Source organism: Struthio camelus, chromosome 11, assembly GCF_040807025.1.
Source record: "Struthio camelus isolate bStrCam1 chromosome 11, bStrCam1.hap1, whole genome shotgun sequence".
NCBI lineage: Eukaryota > Metazoa > Chordata > Aves > Struthioniformes > Struthionidae > Struthio > Struthio camelus.
Window position 1 is genome coordinate 11,620,638 of NC_090952.1, and position 18,692 is coordinate 11,639,329.

General features: G+C 41.9%; 1 long non-coding RNA gene across 1 annotated transcript in view; it reads right to left on the bottom strand.

Moving 5' to 3' along the window:
• The window catches only part of LOC104142174 (uncharacterized), a 94,256-nt gene that overhangs the window by 57,674 nt on the left and 17,890 nt on the right, over window positions 1-18,692 (bottom strand). Inside the window, exons 6-7 of the long non-coding RNA XR_011143384.1 lie at window positions 947-1,089; window positions 243-392 (exon numbers count right to left, since the gene is read on the bottom strand). This is a non-coding gene — a long non-coding RNA (uncharacterized lncRNA). The remainder of the gene's footprint in view (window positions 1-242; window positions 393-946; window positions 1,090-18,692) is intronic.

Here is an 18,692-nt window from a genome sequence, read left to right on the forward strand (position 1 = left end):
ACCAACCTTGGCTTCCTCGCATTGGCTTCAATTCCTCATTTCACTTCTACTCCATTTTGCTGAACCTAAATAAATGCACCTCAAGTTTCATGGATTTCAAGAAGCTTTCACATAGCTTTAATACAAATAGTAGTGGCAAAAACTGAAGCCCAGACTAGCATAGCACCTCTCTAGACTTATTCAGAACCCAGGACATGGTTCCGCTTTATAAATCTAATACTTCTAGTGGGCAAATAACTTACCTCAGGTGAAACTCCAGCCCGTTTGAGGCCAATGGGAATTTTGCAATGGACTCAGCTTGGGCCAGATTTTCATCCTTTCACTGGAAGTCGTCATACTTGTTACAACAGACGAAGAATCTTTTCATTATTTATGAATACTCTTTCATATCTCTGTGTATGGGAATTAAAAGCATCCTATTAAAAATTTTACAAATACAAACTCAAAGGAACAACTTATCACAGGCACAGGAAACCATTCTATTATATAATTTCTAGCTACATTACTCTAAGGTTTAGAACCCATCAATTACTAATTATTTCAACTCATTACAATCACTGAGGAACAGAGAAGCCCCAAAAGCAAGCTTATGCTTCCTCTCACTTCACTTAATTCAATCAGGGACTTTCCACTGAATTTGGTGCAGTTGGGTCCGACTCTGCTTGTTCAATTATAGCTCTATCTGGGAACAATATGTGCAGGCACAGCGAACGCGACTAACCCACCCCTCACTTGCAGGAACGACGGCTCCTCTCTCACCTGAGCCAGACACGTGAAACAGACCTCATTTCCCTTATTCTTTCTCGCTTTGCAGAAATAATCTAAGGTTTCATGGATTAATGATTATAGATCCATCACTGACAAACTGTGATTAGCTACTCATTAACATTAATGAACCACCTATCTGCAAAGCTGTCGTCAGAAAGGGTCAAAAAGTAATTTTTACCAACGGACTTTTTCCTCTCCTTCGTGCCGTGGCAAATTTAATGACTCAATTTTTTGGTTGCTTTTGATGGCAAAATTTCACCAAGTCCTCAGACAGGCCGGCCATTTGTATCAGCATAACTCTGGCAAACAGATATTCTATGTCTTGAAGAAAAGGATAAATGAAGTATGAGAATTACAGAAGAGTCTAGATAAATATGTAAAGTAAAAATGCTGGGATTACAGGATACTTGAGATATGTCATGTATGTATCTAAAAGGATTAGGAACATGATGAGTAATTTAAAGATGCATCATCAGTGATGTTTTCTTAAGCAGCTGATGCAGCTGGGTGCAGCGGAGCAGCCATGGGGGCTGGCAGATCTCCTTGAGCCCATGACACGTGCCTTGCCTATCTGCAGTTGCTGTAGATGAGTGAACTTTCTGCTGTGCCAGCAGTAATCCAGGCATATAATTACAACATCTTTGAGAAAACTCATCCAAGGAACAAATAAGCTTGCTTTAAAAAAAAATTCTTCATATTGCCCTGACTCATAAATCCATGGTGCACTTAATTAAATTCAATAGGCAATTTTAGGGAGAGATAAACAAATTAAAGAACCTCTACTAAATGACAGAGAAATTTCCAAATAAATATAATCCATTTTGCATTTTAATTCCAATACTGCTTGTCCTTGTCAGGACTAATACCTCCCTTATTCATCCTTTTTCTTCTTGAAAACAGTTCTTGTGTAATGATAGTAAGGAAACGTACTACAAAATACACAATATTTTTTAAATTAGGTAACCCACTCCATCCTCCATGGACGCAGAGAGGAAGGCTGGAAAAACAATAACAGTTTTTTATTATGCCAAGGAGCTTTCCTTTAATGATTCTTCTCCTCCTAACCCCTCTGGAGAACAGCAATTAGCATGCTGCTTGTCCAGATCCATCAACAATGGCACCTATAAAGCTGTAAATATGCCACACGTGTTAAGATTTATTACGGCTTCTTCTGGTCTGAAGATATATTATCTTTTTTCTTGTGAAGTGGAGAACTGCTGTATGAAATAAAGAAATAACTTGCAAGCAGCAATCTTCAGTAGCGTTTAAGAGCCCATCGGAATCTATCCAGATTCTCACGCTATTTGCATCGGCTTGAAATCCAAGTTTCCCACACTCAGCCTCTCTCTCACCACGTCTAGGAAAGGCCACTTCTTGCAGTCCCCCTTGTGTCTCATCGTATGGGCTTGTCATTTCCCAGACTCACATTTAACACGTGATTGTGGCGGGGCTGCTGTATAGAGATGGGTTAAGAGGCGGGTTCTCCTTCTGGGTTCAGAAGGAGAAATCTCCTCCAGGGGCTTTGCATCTAGATGTCACAGAAAGTTTTCTCCGTGCAGACTGAAGCCATGCCTCACAGCTCTCAAGCCTGAGAAACCCCAGAGTCACTTCCCACCTCCCCCTTGCTGACGCCTACGCCCTTCTTTGCAGATTATCCTCCCAAGCACCCAAAAGTCCAGCTCTCCGTCACTGCCGTCCCCCCGCTGCTCCTGGGGCCGTGCAGAGCAAGTGTGGTCGGGAGGCAGGGGGGGTTCTGCCACCAACAGCCGGGAAGCGTTACCAGGGCCGTGCCAATCCATCACGGCTGCTGGGGGCAGGCAGAGAGAGCTAGTGACAAATGACAGAAAACATTTGTCTTCAACAGCTGAAAAAGTAAGAGTGAAAAAATCTAGAGAAGCGGATAGGTGGTAAATCATGAAATGTTTCATATGGATTTTTTAAATGATATAGGAAACCACCATGTGGCTCTCCCACGCATGTGGTTTTATAATGTATGTGTCTATCGATGCAACGGGGAGCGAGGGAGACGTGCATAGCAGAGTGTTACACTAGCGCTTTTCAGCTCCTGCAGCAACACTTGTCCTTGGGCTTCTTTCACTCCACCCACTGGACCTGGAATAGCATCCCACTCTCTCCAAGTCTGGCATCTTCTCTCTTCTCTTTCTCTCTCCTTTTTCACCTAACAGCCAGACACTCACTTCATTTCTCAGCTGTTTGCTCTCCTCCTCCTCCTCACTGGGCCTCTACCTCCGCTGCAGACTTGTGGCAGTTTAAGACCCAATTAAATCCTACAGCAAATTGCACTCTTTTGCATCCTCTTTCACCTCTCTTTTTTCTTTTCTTGTCTTCCAAGTTTGTTTAAATTCCACACAGAGTGAGACTTCTTTCTTGAGGTCCCTGACATGATAGCTGAAAAGAGCAAAGTTATGAATGCCTATAAATAATAACTGTGCTGAATACAGGCAGAGCTTGCAATGTTTAAGGGAAAAGTCTACCTCTTTTTTAAACTCCACATTTTCCAAGGCCATTAATCTCTTAAAGGTGGGACTGCTTGGATAAATCATTTCAGAGTCTGCAATTGTAAAAATGCAGCCTCATGGCATGGATTACAAACAGGACACATGCATGAACGTGGAAAAGGCTGGTTTTGTTTCTTATGAGACCAAAAGAGAAAGTCTTTTTTGAGAGTCAAAATAGTTTTTCAGCCTTAAGAGAAACTGGGGTGATACTTTCAGCACAGGAAATTTTGCAGCCTGACTCCAAAGTGAAACACGAAACTCCAAGTAAATTCCAAGAGCAATTTTTATTCTTCCGTCTTCTTCTACAAACATGTAACTAAAATATAAGGAAAAAGCAACAAAAGTGTGACATTAAGGGGAAACAAACGGTCATAAAAAAATCAATGCTAGCACTGTGGGTGGTGTTAGCTCAGCTAAGTTGCAGGAGGTGCTTTGTATATCTTGAGCAATATCCTGAATTTGATTCTTTCTGCATCACAAGGGGTTAATCTAGATCCTATCGTGCTAATATGAAACCAGGCTGTGCTATTCAGTAGACAAGACTTTGTAGACCCTGTCTACAAAGTGGAGCTTTTGCATGACTAGTTGAGCTATTGAGACTGCTCCTAGTCAGGATGCTGTGGTCATTTTTAAGATACTTCATGGTGAACAGGCTTTTCACAAGCTTAGCCGTCAGCACAGCTGGTGTTTCATCTAATAGGACCTCAGGCTCTGCTATTAGAAGGATCCCAGTGACTGAGAGATGCAAGGCTAAAATGTCAGACATATAATATTTATTAGAGGCAGCAGAAGAAAAGGTTACAACCACCCCATGTAAAATGACTTCTGAGCTGAATGGAAAGCACCACAGCTCCCAGTGGTAGGAGATTCAGCGGTTACATTCTGTAGAATTATTCAGGAAACCTTTAAAAATCAGAAGAAAGCCTTCTGTTTTCTCCTGCCACAACCTGCGGCTATGGCTGAGTGAAATTCCTAAGGTCCAAGGAGAATAAATGATTGCCAACTGCTGTCTTAAGTTCCAGAAAAACAGAGAAGTGTGTTATGCAGCCAAGCATTTGTAAGGAGCAAGTGCTGTGATGCTGTCTATTACTTCCAGGTTCCCAAATCAGGAATACCAGATTCACAGTCCCTCGTTGTGTTCCAGTATTCTGCACTAGAGAAAAACTCTTAAGTGCAGCGGAATCAAAATTGTAAGTGAAAGTTAAATGGCAATACAGAGTACTTAATTTTCTAAACTACTTAACCCTAGGGAGAAGCCTATTACAACAACACAACTGGATTATGGCTGTGCAAAATAACCCAACAGCGCACAGCTACTATAGCAGCATTTTGAAATCTTGAACATGCATGTGAGAAAGTTCATTATTATTGCTCCAAAAGACGATGAATCAATGTTCAGAAATTTTGCCAATATTTTACCACAGAATATCAGTTTTGTTCAACTCAGACCAGTAAACTGGACCCGCTCTTCTACTGTCTCCCAGCTGGGGTCATAAGCTAGATTTGGGCTGGTGGTGTCTGATTCAGATGACTAAATGCAAACTTTACCCTGAAATATCCAAAGGTTAAAATTCCAGCTTGATCTACCCCTGTTGGTTACCTGTCTTTATCACTTAGTGGAAAATTACTTTGAATCCTGCAGCTCTCTGCCTTCTGCTCCTTAGAACAACTTCTTCCATATGATATTTGCTGCATATGTGAAAAACAGATTTATCACCCAAAAATGTATGTTTCCAATGGTCTCAAAGAAGAGTGATTCAAACAGTGATTCAAATCTTCAGCTGCAGTAATACTACAGAGATTGGGAAGAAACTGGAATTCTCCTTAAGGAAGAAATATCTGGAACAGTAACTAAATGCAAACAATCCTTCACATGGGAAACGTGCAGGAAACTATTAGTGCTGGGGAAAAATCTGCACTACGTTTAGACAGCTTAATTTATGAAGCTTGCAAAAATAATTAAAAGGAATCCTACAGGCTTTTCAACCCGAGTGGAATCTTTTCATTTGATGAGTCAAAGGAATGACAAATCTCTCGACGAATGTGAATCTTAAGTCCCAAGGCACAGTAACTATTAAGAATCTTGTTCATACACACACACACTCACATGCCCAGGGTATTATCTAGCTCTTGCTCAAAGCAGGATCTCTCTTGTTGTGCCTGGCTATCAAACTTTGAAGTATCACACTCCCATTGCCATGGTAACCTACGGACCACCAAAATCTCAGAGAGCAAACAAACCGCATACTCCTATTTGCCTCATTATGCATTGAGAAAGATAATTTCTTCTTCCTTCCCTGTGGTGGTATTGTGAGAAAGCTAATGTGAAGCACAGCTACCGCCACGGCAAAATGCTAAATAAATTCACGACAACACCTGAGATCACTCATCCCTTGCAGGCAGTGCTGCACTAGCTGACAGTGGAGGTAGTATAATATCTGGGAACACTGTAGCTACGGCTGGGAAACTAATAGCTTCTAAAGGCTTTTTTAGTTCTATTTGGAGACCAGAAGCAAGCATGCAGAACGGCTGCGAGACAGCCGTGAGTGACGAGCCCGGAGCTGGGGGGCTCACGTGAGCTTTGCTGCTTGCACACACTCTTCCTTTGGTCCCTTGCAGCTGCAGGCAGCACCTTGCGCGCTGGAGGCCATGTAACGTACCCCCCAAAACCGCAGCTAGCAACAGAGGACAAAACGTAAGGTGAAGTCACCATACGTGTACTGCAGCAAAAAGCTTCCTCTAAGGAGGCAGCATTAATACAGAACAGGATTAAAAGATAATATAAAGCCCACGAATGCTTTCAAGGCAACGAGAGAGCTGCCACACGCTGCTTTTTGCTGTCTGTCTGCCAGGAGGGATCAGATCTTTAAATCAGTTTGGTCCTGAAAGAGACTTAGTAACACAGCAGGGTTCCCTATACCAAGAAGTGTGCACACATTTGCCTACTGTCCGGAGCTAAAAGGAGATATTCGTCAGGCAACTTGCTCTGCCAAGATACAGCTCTGTCCCGCCCTGAAGACCAGCAACGATGCCTCAGTGCAGCACACAGAATAAAGCTCTTGTCTACAGCTCTGAAATCATTTATATTCTCACTAGTACATGACTTATGCTGGTTTCAGTGGGTGGCAATTCTACTCCTCTGACAGTATTTTATAATAAGAGATCTATCTAAAGTAAAGAAGGAAATACATTCTGATTCCAACAGTGCACTCACGATGGAAACAGGCTTCCAGCTGAAGACACTCTTGCAGATGTATTTTATTGGTTTGATAGAGCATCAGCAGTAAAAAATGAATATGTGGAATTTATCAATTAACTGACATCAGGCTAAGACAAATCTTTAGGCACCTCATGGCTGAGTCTGCAGTGGCTGCCTCCACCTGCAGTGCTGCTGGATACGCTCTGCTAGCGATGCACTAGCTCTTTTCAAGTTCAATTTTCATTTTTGTGAATGTAAATATTTTTTCTTCCCAATTCCTACTTGCAAGGGCGTTTAAGTGAGCAGGAGGAAAAAAACAAGATGTACTTGCATTTTATTTCTATTTTTATAGCTTTTCCTTGTAATGCCAAAGTACCATGCATTTATTTGGTTTGACCCAATTAAGCAATACATGAAAACCTACTTCTCTAAAGTTCACTGGTGCCAACCACTGCTGTTGCGGCAAATGACGAACACAAGGACACAGGGGGTTAGTGCTCCACAATGAAATGCAATCAAAGGCCGACATGTGAAAACATACTCTGAAAAATGCAGCTGTCCTCCAAAGAGAGCTTTCTTCTGGTGAGAATTTACATTACATTTCTCTGAATATAAGCACAATCTATTTACTTGAAAAACTGTACAAGGTAATGAGGTAAGCTACATAGGAAATATAAGTCATTGCACAAACAGGATACACTACTAACGTGCTGTTAACAAACCTGGAAAAAGGTATCTTAAAAAAATTGAGGGTCCATTAGAAAATGACAGAGGAAAGGAAATGCTTAATGCCGAGACCTGAACACAACACGGCTCACACCTAAAGCCCGATCATGAGCATCAATGAAACAAGAAAACTTTGCTGCTTTGTAGTTAGGAGCTCATTCTTGCAAAGCCACTCTCCCTTTCCCAGCTCCTTCCCACCATTTCTTCCTAGCAGACTGGCAAATGTAAAAGACACCTAAACAATGTCACTTAAAAGTCTTTCTGCATAATTCACAGGTGCACTGAGGCTTGTGCCCAAAGAAGAACAAATGCATCTGCATTTACTTGCAGTTGCAAAACTACAGCCTCCAAAAAGTAAGCTGCTTATTTTCTGCAAAAACGTGTCTCCTCTAGTTTCAAGGTGCCCAGTCTTGTGCTAGCTCATGCAAATCTCCGCACGCCCCATTATTTTTCTGTCCCTTTACTCTTAAGCTCCAAGGACTGTGTCAGCTGTGAACAGCAAGTGACATGAGACATGGTGACTGTGTCCCCATGAGAACATGCTGGAGAGCACTGGGAAAAACAAAATTTAGCATGAAATAAAACAACCGCAAGATAGCCAGTCCAAGTAGCAGCAACATGTACTTTAGCCTTAGCTGTGCTGGGACTAGCACAAGTGTCCCTTCTTAACAGTAACAGAAAACTCCCTGCTGTGTGACAGGGTGGTGGTGAGGGAAGCATGGGAGGCAGAGCTGCAGTAGTGTCCCCTGTATCTTATCTCTCCACTTGGCCAATGTAGAGAGCATGGCCAAAGGATAAAGAGCATCCCAGAGCCTGGGACTGTGCAGAGCTGGTGTGTCAGAGCCGTGGTGTGCCACACAGACTTGTGCCCCCCAACATTGCCACTATAGCTCTGGATGAGCTTTCATCTTTCATACAGACGCACAAGCGGTAATCCACAGCAGTAGAAAAAAGTTATGCCCAAAGGAATGAGATGGATACAGTGCACCATTGCAGCAGAAACCTGCTATTAAACAGTGGAATTTGCTATTCTTTCCCTTTAAAATACTTAATAGTAAACTACTGAAGTAAAACTTGGACTCCTATCTTCTGCTTCACTTTGTAGGAGGTATGAATCACACAAAATATGACAACCACCATATCTGGAGGAGTAGCTCATGGCTTTCTGACTCTCAGCACTGAAAGAAATGATAAGAATATTGGCAAAAGCTCCAAGCAGGCTTTTGAGACTGCGGCTGTCTGAACTTGGAATAGGATTAGTACCTGCCTAGTCTGTTCTCCTCTCCTTTGCATATGTGTGGGTTGATCACTTCTCAGACCATCCCATTATCCAGCTGCTGCTGTTATCGATGGGGAGTGGAACTCAAACATGAGTCTCAGACCCCCATCCAAAATCAATGGGGGTCTCCCAGGGGATGTGAGATCATCACTGCTAAAAAGCTCCAGGGCTGCGCACAGCGCTTTCCCTTCCCCAAAGCACTTAGTCATACAAGACTGCAGAGGAGGAGGAGAGCACCGAGCTAGCTTAGGACTGCTGAGTATGCCACTTTGGTAACTGTGATTCATTGAAGATGAAGTAGATGCTCTCTGATGGTCAACAGCAGTGCTGGGGCCAATACACACAAGCACATGTTGCACATCTCACTCGACAGAGCACCCTTCTTTCCCAAGAACCCTCAGACGCTCACACTGGTTGCTGTTTCTTTCACTAGTCCTGCTATCTGCTGCTTTTCAAAGGAGCTTCACAGTAAGCCGACACAAGCCACTGCTCCTGGACGGCAGCAAGAGCAGCCAATAGTCTTAAAGAAGCTGCCCACCTGCATTCGGTGTGTTTGTGGGGTTCCAAGAAAGCTGCTGGGATCGGCTCAGGTGGGCTGATCCACACCAGTGCATGGCCTGACAGGGGCAAGGATCATCCTGGCACAAGGATCCATTGCTCCACGAGGAAGATCAAGTCCTGGTCAGTTTCCTGAAGCGTTAATGCCTAGGGCATTCTATTTCTGAGCCAAGCTGGGTCCTAGTATGTTTTAATAGCTTTTTCTTGCGATGTTAATGTACCACGCACTTATTTGGTTTGACCTAATTAGGAAATACATGAAAGCTCTGAGGTCACTCCAAGTTTGAGCTAATAAAAGAAATGCGAAGAGAAACTCCTGCATCGGTGAAAATATTTAAGTGTCACGTTGCATGTTGTCACCAAAGCACAACTATAGTCTGTGAACAGTATTTGCCATTTTTCTGTCTTTATTTCTCTTCATTCTGGCATTCACAGTAGTAAATGCACAATGATTTTACACCCGCCTTCAGTTGATAATGAACAGTCTAGTAGATAGATATACAGCTGTCACTTTGCTTCTAGGATCCGTGTCATATATTGAAAGGACGTTACAGGGTTCCAGAATTGTGAGTTTGATATATGTAAATGTTTTTAAAGTTTTACTGACAATGAAAATTCATTCTGTGAGCAATACATCACTAGACTGATGTCAGAGAACATGATATTAACTTTCAGTCATTTTGGCATGCCATTCTCCTAGTGATGTAGCAAAGAGCTGGATAAGCAGTCTAGCAGCTGCTAATTTAATTTACGACAGGTCCTTTGACACAATGGCAATCTGAGCACATCCCAGTTGAAAAAGAGCATATGGAAGTTAATTTCCCAGTTACTTTTGTGACATACAGAAACACTTAAGAGTGAGTTTCCTGATTGTGCTCTGGAATAGTTAAACAGATACATTTCGACAGAAACAATTTTTTGAAAGAAATTCAGAATCACACACCCATCAGCTACTCTGAGATTTATTCCTAACACAAGTCCTTATTTATTAACCTTCAATATCACAGCATATCTAGCTATCTTGGTGTTCTCCTCCGGCATAATCCTGTCAGCTGTGTAAATTTGAGTGACTTTATCTTCAAGTGGCAGTCACATCAAAACTCACTAATTTAATCATCAAAATAAAAGCTGGAAATTTCAGCAAATCTTTGCTTTGTACATTGGCTTTCAAAAGCACACTGACCAATTACATGGCAGAGTTCTGCCTAGTACTGAGGACAATTTTGTGCCTCTCTGCTCTGCAAAGTGGATCATACAAGAGCAATCAGTCATAGACTTCTGCTCCCTAAACCTCTCCTCAAGAGTGTTAAGCAATTTACCCTCCTATCACGCCAGCTTCGTCAGACAGTATAGCACAACGTTCGCGGGGGAAAAAAAATGGCAAAACATCATTGTGTGGGCCAAATTCACAATTCCCTTGACAAATCCCCATGAAAACTCAATCACCGTAATGAGCAGAGTAGAAGTGGAGCTGCTCTTCCCTGCTCCTGCCGCGCTGCAGGAGACCAGCCTGAGCCACTCTACAGTTCTGGGTAGAGCAGCGAGAAGAAGAAATCACCTTTCCCCTCCTCAGGTACCATCTAACCTCACAGTTACACTTACAAAATCCTGACATAAAATCAAAAGATAGTTTAGTAGAAGATGAAAATATCTGTAATTCCAAATCACTGGTTCAGAAACCAAGGCCAGTGCAAAACAGAGTCTGAGTTTCAGTGAGATCTTGGCAAAAATTCAATCAATCTATCTGAGTTAGGACCTAAGCCTCTTAGTGGTTTAGTTTCACACACACTTAGATTTTAGGCTGTAAATGTCACGCAGCTCATGCAGTCATTACTCATCCCTACACACGATACATACATACATACGGAAAAGAAATGAATGTGGTTACTGTCTTACAGCAAAGAGCTCTTGTGAACACCTATCTTCAACATTAATATGGATAAAAATATCATTAATGATATAGGATAGCAGAGAGTAAATGGTTTCTGATATAGATAGGAACCTCTTAAACATCTCAACCCTTTTTTTCCTCTAGCTAAGGTAGAACCTCCACTGACATTCATAGAGATTCACATTTATTTTTTAAATCTCTAGGCTTTTCCTTGCCTCTGTACTTGAGGAGTCCAGATAAACAGGAACTGTATGCTGAAGTATTCTGAGAACAGCAACCGACATAAGATTTCCATCCCACGTTGGAGAATGCAAAGGGCTGGATCACCAGATAAGCATCCAGAGGCAATTTCCCTGCTCACGACTGTGAACACAGCTCCACCGGGCACAGCATTTGCCCCCCCAGTCCTTTGCTTGCTGATCCGAACTGAATCCATTCTCCCACAATCTGCTGCAGAAATGGCCTCATAAACACCTCACTGATGCTTTTGTAAGCTTCACAGCTGAAAGTGAGATAAAAGGCCGCACCAGAAACCCTCACGTTCAAGTTTCTCTCCACTGCCAATAGTTGCTCTGCTAGCTACTACCTCTGCCTGCCATGCCATGTCCTCTCCCACAGCCCTTGCATATTAGCTGCCCTTTAAGTGACTCATCCACTTCTCCATCTGGAAGAATACCTCCTTCTTCATATTCATCTGAGGAGGAATAATAAACTGCCTGAGTCATCAGCGTTTTTCACATGGTCTGGTCCTAACGTTTCAATATTCCAGTTTAGACAATATCCACTTGGAGGAGTTCTTTGCTCAGCAGCAGAGAAGAAAATAACTTGACTCCCTAATGAAAACCTCGAAAACATCCCGAGTACTAAAGGGTAATGAGACATGGCCCTGATTGATTGCCTAATAACCTTTATCTAGATACTAATGAATGTAATAAATTGTGGGATTTATGGGTAACCCCTGCTCAGGGACCATCTTTTAAAGCACCTACTCGGAGAACAGTACGCTTTGACGTGACCCAGCTTCAGCTTCACTGGAGGAAAAAAGGCCTGTGCAGTGTATAGACTTGAACTAACAATCTGCTGAGGTTTTAAAGTGAAACAGTCTACCGGAATAAACCAGTATTAAGTAAAGTTGGAGTATTATTGAAAAAAAGCCTGTATTTGAAAGACCGAACACACTTTGGAGGTGACAAGAGCTAGCCAGCACGTGATGTCATCGTTACAGTTACTTATTACAATATTTGATAATTAATTGGTATCTCAAAATCAAGTCCCAGACAGAAAATCTTTCTAGCATGTCAGAACTGAGGGTAGCATTGCAAAAATACTCAAGCAACTTGGGATACTAAATTGCAGCTCCAGAAGTGACAATTTGTTCAATTCAGATTCCTGAAGGCGTTCAAGTATTTAACTACCAAGTAAATCAATGCTCTGACTATAAAGCCTTGTATGTGAAGTGTCTTAGATATGACTTGGGCTTCCCACTTTGGAAAGTAGGGCTTTCAGGCTCACTAACCTTTGGGTTGCCGTTTAAAATCTTATCCCTTATGCTACTGTTGTAGAGGAGGAAAAATGAGTACAAGATCTGGGAAAAATGCAGAGTAACCTAGGCAGGAGCTTCTATTTGGTCTGCCAGTGCTCATATTTGAGGGTGAAAACTGAGTCCTTACCATTTTAAGAGTTATTTGGTGACTCTAGATCTATTTTCTTCTTCCACTTCCTTTGGGCAGGAATCCACGGCCAGTTTTAAGAGGCGTTTGCAGCTGAAGAGGACTCCTCCTCAGCAAGGCCTGACGCACGCACTAGGACACGGTGCTGCTGGAGGAGCGCCTGGCAGCTCCCTCGGGCAGAGGGGGACCAGTGCCAGGCTCACAAATAAAGCTGATGAGCTGGATGAATTCAGCAGGCCATAACTGAGTCTAAAATGCTTAGAGGTACACCGATGGCGGCAACGCATCTCCAGGGCAAGGCTGAGCACTGCCACAGTGCTTGACGCGACACGAGACCACAAGTGTTACCCTGCGACTGCAGCGAATACATTCTCCGCGCTCAGGAACAGCTGTGCTGCTGCTTTCACACTAGTTACTTCCTGAAGATACCAGCTATCACTTTTGTCATGATCACGACAAAAACAATTTTCCCCTACTCTTTACAAAACTGAGACAAATCTTAAAGGCTCCCAGAAAACTGAAGCATCTCAGATGAAGGTAAGAACAGTAACATCAACAAAGCCTAGTTACAGCAGCATTTATGAATCATCAGTGCCTCGTGCCTGTTTGACCTTTCACTTCTTTTTATGTTAGCATCGCTTGCCATCCAAAATCAATATCCGTACAAATGAACAATGTCCAAGAGAAAGTTTCCGATATTGTCTCCATTTTAAGATTCCAGTCTTGGTTTTCCAACTTTCAGAAAGATTCAATAGTAATTGGTGGTGTTGTCACAATATCAATGCCTGTGATTATAACATTCATAGAAACAGTAAGCGAAAGAGCTTTACTTTTACAGGGATGATAGATCCTTTGTAGAACTTATTAATCCCTATTATAGACCATCTAGTTTCCTGTTCTTTGAGAGACAATATTTAACAACTCTTACCACACGATAGTATTTGTGTGACTGCCCTGCGTTGGGGAGAACACCGTATTTCAGACGCGCTGTGTGGTGTTAACAATCGCACAGAAAGCAGCAGCCTCGCTGTAGCAGTGATTTATGAGCAAAGCGCAGTCACGCACTCTCAGTGGAAAGCATCTCTCGACTTGCAGCACTGATGCAATTTGCTTTTAAAAAGACTGCTATTTGCGCTCTGTTCTTCCTGGTCCCTAGAGAACTTAACCTGTAACTAATTCTAGGATCAAACGCTGCCATTTCAACACCACAGTATCTGCTGCAGGAAACAACAGACGCTGCTCCAGCTCAGCTCTCGCAGGAGTAGCTGCAACTGGCAGCATGCTACAAAACCCAAAGCCAGCCTGGACCAGCACAGTGACAAGGGAGACCTTGCTCGCTTGGGAAGGCAAAGCTCATACATCACTTCTAGGGAGATGCACCAATAGGCCCAAATTTTTCAACTTCGTTTCTCTTCTGAAACCTTGAATAGCAAATATTCTTTACAAACTCCGTAAAGTATGACATGTTTCCAAGGAGGTCTCTCAGACAGTGGTTTGAGCGATTAGTATTATTAACATTATTTCTAAAAATCCCGCATCAACAGTTATTTCCAGAGAGGGAAACCTCAGTTTTTATGATAGGTTTATTTTCTGGAGGCAGACATAATATACAAGGTAAACAAAAACTTATTTTATTCAGAGGTTAAAAAAAAAGAGGTAAGGTTTATGTAATTTTTAAGACTTAAATACTGTCCCCTCAGCGCTATCTACTGATAAACTGCAAAACAGCCTCGTTTATATTTTTCTCACTGTGCAGAGAAGCGAGGAACAGGAAATTAAAATTTTGCATTTTATGGTTTTTAAACCCATGCCCCTCCTTCTAAACACTGAATGTAAACAGAAGTGTATCACACACTATGACTTCAGTTATATTACAGCTCTGTTAAACAGCAGAGCATTAAAATAGTTACATTAACTACCAGAATATGCCATAACTAAATCACCACATAATGCCACCAGCATAAACATTGTCTCTTTCTTCATCTTCATCCATCCTGTTTGTTAAGTTTGTCCACTATACTCTAACTGTACTTCACAATATCACTTTCCAAGCTGGGGATTTTTGCCTTTCTTTTAATTTCTATAAACTCACTGGCCAGAAAATACTAATTATAATAGAGAACACACAAAACCACCATATTAACTAATTAGATGTCCAATCAACTAAAGGGAATGGTAAATTTACTTTTATGTTGTTGCTAAATATCAGCACAAACAGAACCACTACAATTCTCTGTATTTCTATTAATTAACGCCCTGTGTAAATGAAGGGAGTTACGGAAGCTATCCTACTTTGTATATTATGCTGAAGTTCAGTCTTCCTGTCTCACCATATCTAAAATGATTGATTTAACCTTAACAGCAACCCTTAACCATTAGCAAGGCAGTACTTCAACAATGGAGCTACACATGGGTGCCAACAGTTCAGCGCTGCTACGCGTCCTATCTAAATAATAGGCTCAGAGCTAGATTCATCAAGGGGAGAATAGGGAGATGTCTTGAAAGGGAGAGAGGGAAATGAATTCGATGAATCATGTAAGTGGCAGCCTACATCTTGAGGGAACAGTTCTACAAACTGTAATTATGAATGTGCTACATGCAGAGCCTCATCAGGAAATGCTGAAGCGGCGAAAAGAGCTAGGAGACAGCATGTCCATGGTACTCCGCTGGGTGGTTCCAGTTCAGAGGCCCCCCGCGCACTTCTGAGTGCGGCCCAGGCCCCCTGGCTGAGACGGCCCCAGAGGGACAGACAGACGGACAACCTCTTCCGCAAGGCAGCAGCCTGGCGAAGGAAGGAAGCACAGTACTGCAGATGTGTTTTACAGGGGTCACGGTGTTGCCACAAAGCTCCTGTTGAACACAGGGCAAAACCGAGGCAGCAGAAGCATGGTGAGGCCTTCATGAGATTTGGGGTAATTCTTTGCAACTTCTTTGCAACCCCAGAGCAAAGGACAGCAAAACATTTGCAAGCACTTTATGGAACAAAACAAGCTGAATTAATTCAGGCAACCTTTGTCACATGATATTTATGAAAATACAGTACCAGGCCAGTTAACAGTGATACTGGCTGGACACAGATTCATCTCCACTGGGGTAGGGGTGCTCATCTGTCCCACAGCACTGATTCCTTCGTCACACAGGCTGGGAGTCCTCCCAGAGCCCACCACTTCTCACACTTTACCAGCACACCCAGGCTTCCTTCCAGCGTACATCCAAGTGCACAGAAGGCAGTGAGCACAGTCTCGGGATACACCAGCTGGTCTCACCTGGAACAAGGACCTAAAAACCACTCAGATATCCCCCAACTGTAGAAGTGTCCTCTGGCTTCTCACACTAAGAAAGTTATTGGGAAGCTCAAGAGCCATGAAAAGAGAGAGAAGCAACTCTGTCATGTCACTAATGGAGCTGATTGTGCCGTAGGAACAGCAAACTATACAGAGTGAATCCCTACTATAGTTTTCACAGCTTACGGTTTATAAGCAGCTCACAGACTGAATTATTATTACATATGGCATTCATTGAATAATTCCAAATTAACGATTGCATTCATGAGTGCTTAAAACCTGTGTACAGATCATTCACACACAGAAAGGGCTTTGGAAGCACAAGAACGTTTGGGAAATACGTTTTCACTGTGAGTAGCTTTTGTAGTTTAAGTTCCCACTGATGCTGAGAAAATTTCGTCTTCTTAATTTAGCGAAGCAAGATTTGTATCATACACTGGGGTTAGATTATCAGAGGGTCTACATGAAGATTCATGACATTGGAATCAAGAGAGGAGCATCATGTTAGATTAGGTCAGCGTCTCACTTACTAGTGTGGCAATACTCGTTAGACAGGGTCAGAGATTTTGGGGAAAAGGGCTTATAACATCTCCCATCACGAAACTCTGATTAAGTAGCAGCTACTGCATGTTTTGGGAAACTAAGTTCCATTTTGCTGTAATACTTTCAGAGCCTGTATCTGAAAATGTGTTGGCACAAAATTAATTATCAAGGAAGTCTAAATAGTATTGTAGGAATAGCCTTTGGCCTTGCAGCCACCTTAAATTCTTTATTGGGGTAGAAAACTAAATTCACGAGACATATGACAACATTTGTCACCACTAAGCCATTTCACCCTGTTACTTGCCTGGGAGGCCATGCCCCATCTTATTAGACATAGACTTGGTTATAGAAATTCAATAATTTGTAGCTTCCAGAACTGATTATGCTGAAGCATTGCTCTGGGAACTAAATAAGAAAAGTTAAAGAAGGTGCAGCTGGTGTCAAGACAGGACATAGAAGCTCCTTTCCTCTTATACTTCCTGTAGTCCTTCAGCTACCCGTGGAAAAGTAAGAACAATTTAAGGTCTTAGGAAGTACCTTCAAAGTTCTTCCAGTTGCATCCATTTGTCCTTCCACGTGGGAAGCAGAGGTATGCAGGATAGAAGGGATCTCCTAGGTCATTCAATTTACTTCCCCACTCATGTAATAAAGCATGTCATAATAATACTTTCCATAATGTAATTTCAACTGTCAGGCCCAGATACTTGGGGGCTGGACACAAACCTATCCATGGCCAAGGAATATTCTTCCACAGGGACTAAACATGACCAAAGACCTCTCTGCCCACAGAACCGCACCAACACTGACAGGGCCTACGGGAAAGGCAACACATATAGCTCACCTTAAAAACCAAAAACATCTCTCTCAGACAACAGAACATAGCATTATGCAAATGTATAAGATACTAAGATAATAGAGAGATGAGACCAGTATAAATAAGGTAAGACTACAGAAACTGAAAGACATACAGTCTTCCTGGTATAGCCTTCTAAAGGAAAAATAATAAAACAATAACCATTCCCATCCCCTTCTTCATTTTTGCCCTTCCTGTTCATGACTGCTAAGAGATAGTATATATAAAAAATACATTAAAATGCATTTGAATTCACAGATCATAAGAAATTAGCAAGTTTTTTTAAAAAGATCACAAGACAGAAGATGGGATCACATACATTATGGATCTGACTTCTCCCTACCCATCTCAGAAAATTCTCATGCAGTAAGTTTTAAGACTCTGCCCACTTTTTAATTGCTGTTAGTTCATGGTAGCCTGCACAGTAAACTTGAAAGTTTGACAGATCACAGAGATTTTCCACAGGTAAAACTGTGCCGCTAGAACAGCAGCTACAGCAACATTAATGTTAACCATACGTGTGTCTCTTTAAGTTAAACATCCCCTTTAGTGCAAAACAAAAGAACTGCACAATATAACTGACCTAGTTTTTAATCAAACTTCAGTTGGATGTCTAGCCAGTCTGTGCTGATTCAACATTGATTTGAACTAAAAAACATGCAGGTTTATTATACCTGGATTTAAGGGTGATTGTTTTTTGTCACTGCCACACAGATGCCGATGGACTGCCAGAAGCAGAATACATTCTCTTGTAAACAATATAACAAAAGACAAAAAAATCTTTCAGAACATATAGCAGATAATACACAGGATATATTAAGGATACTCGGTGAACCTACTGCTGGGCAAAATGAGCAAGCTTAACAAAACAAAATTAAAAATGAAATATTGTGTCAACATTTGTTCAACTCTGCCACCTAAAACTGATTTGGCCAATACTTCTGAATGAATCATTTTGCCCTTCTTCACTTTCAATATACTTTATACATAAGAATACATTCTCCCAGGTTTCAGAGGAAACTGCAAGCTGATCCAAATACTATCCTGTACCTCTACAAAGGGCTGACAGGGAATTTCCAGTGCAAACCGGACTCTGTTGCTAGAACCGGCCAAAGTTTACATTACAAGCACATCTGAGAGAATTACAGTACAATCAGTGATAGGAAAAGTAACAGTAAAAGAGATTTCATTTATCACCATTATCATTTTCTAAAAATCAGCATGAAGGTAAAGAGCCAAGGGATAGCAAACATGCTCATTTTATTTCCTTAATCTTTTTTTTTTCCATTAGTTAAACCCATCCCAGACCAGAAAATGATATCCTAGCCATCCAAACGAAACACTGAGAATAGAAGGTCATCCAGTGTCATTACTGACACATTTCTTCATTTACTGGATGAAA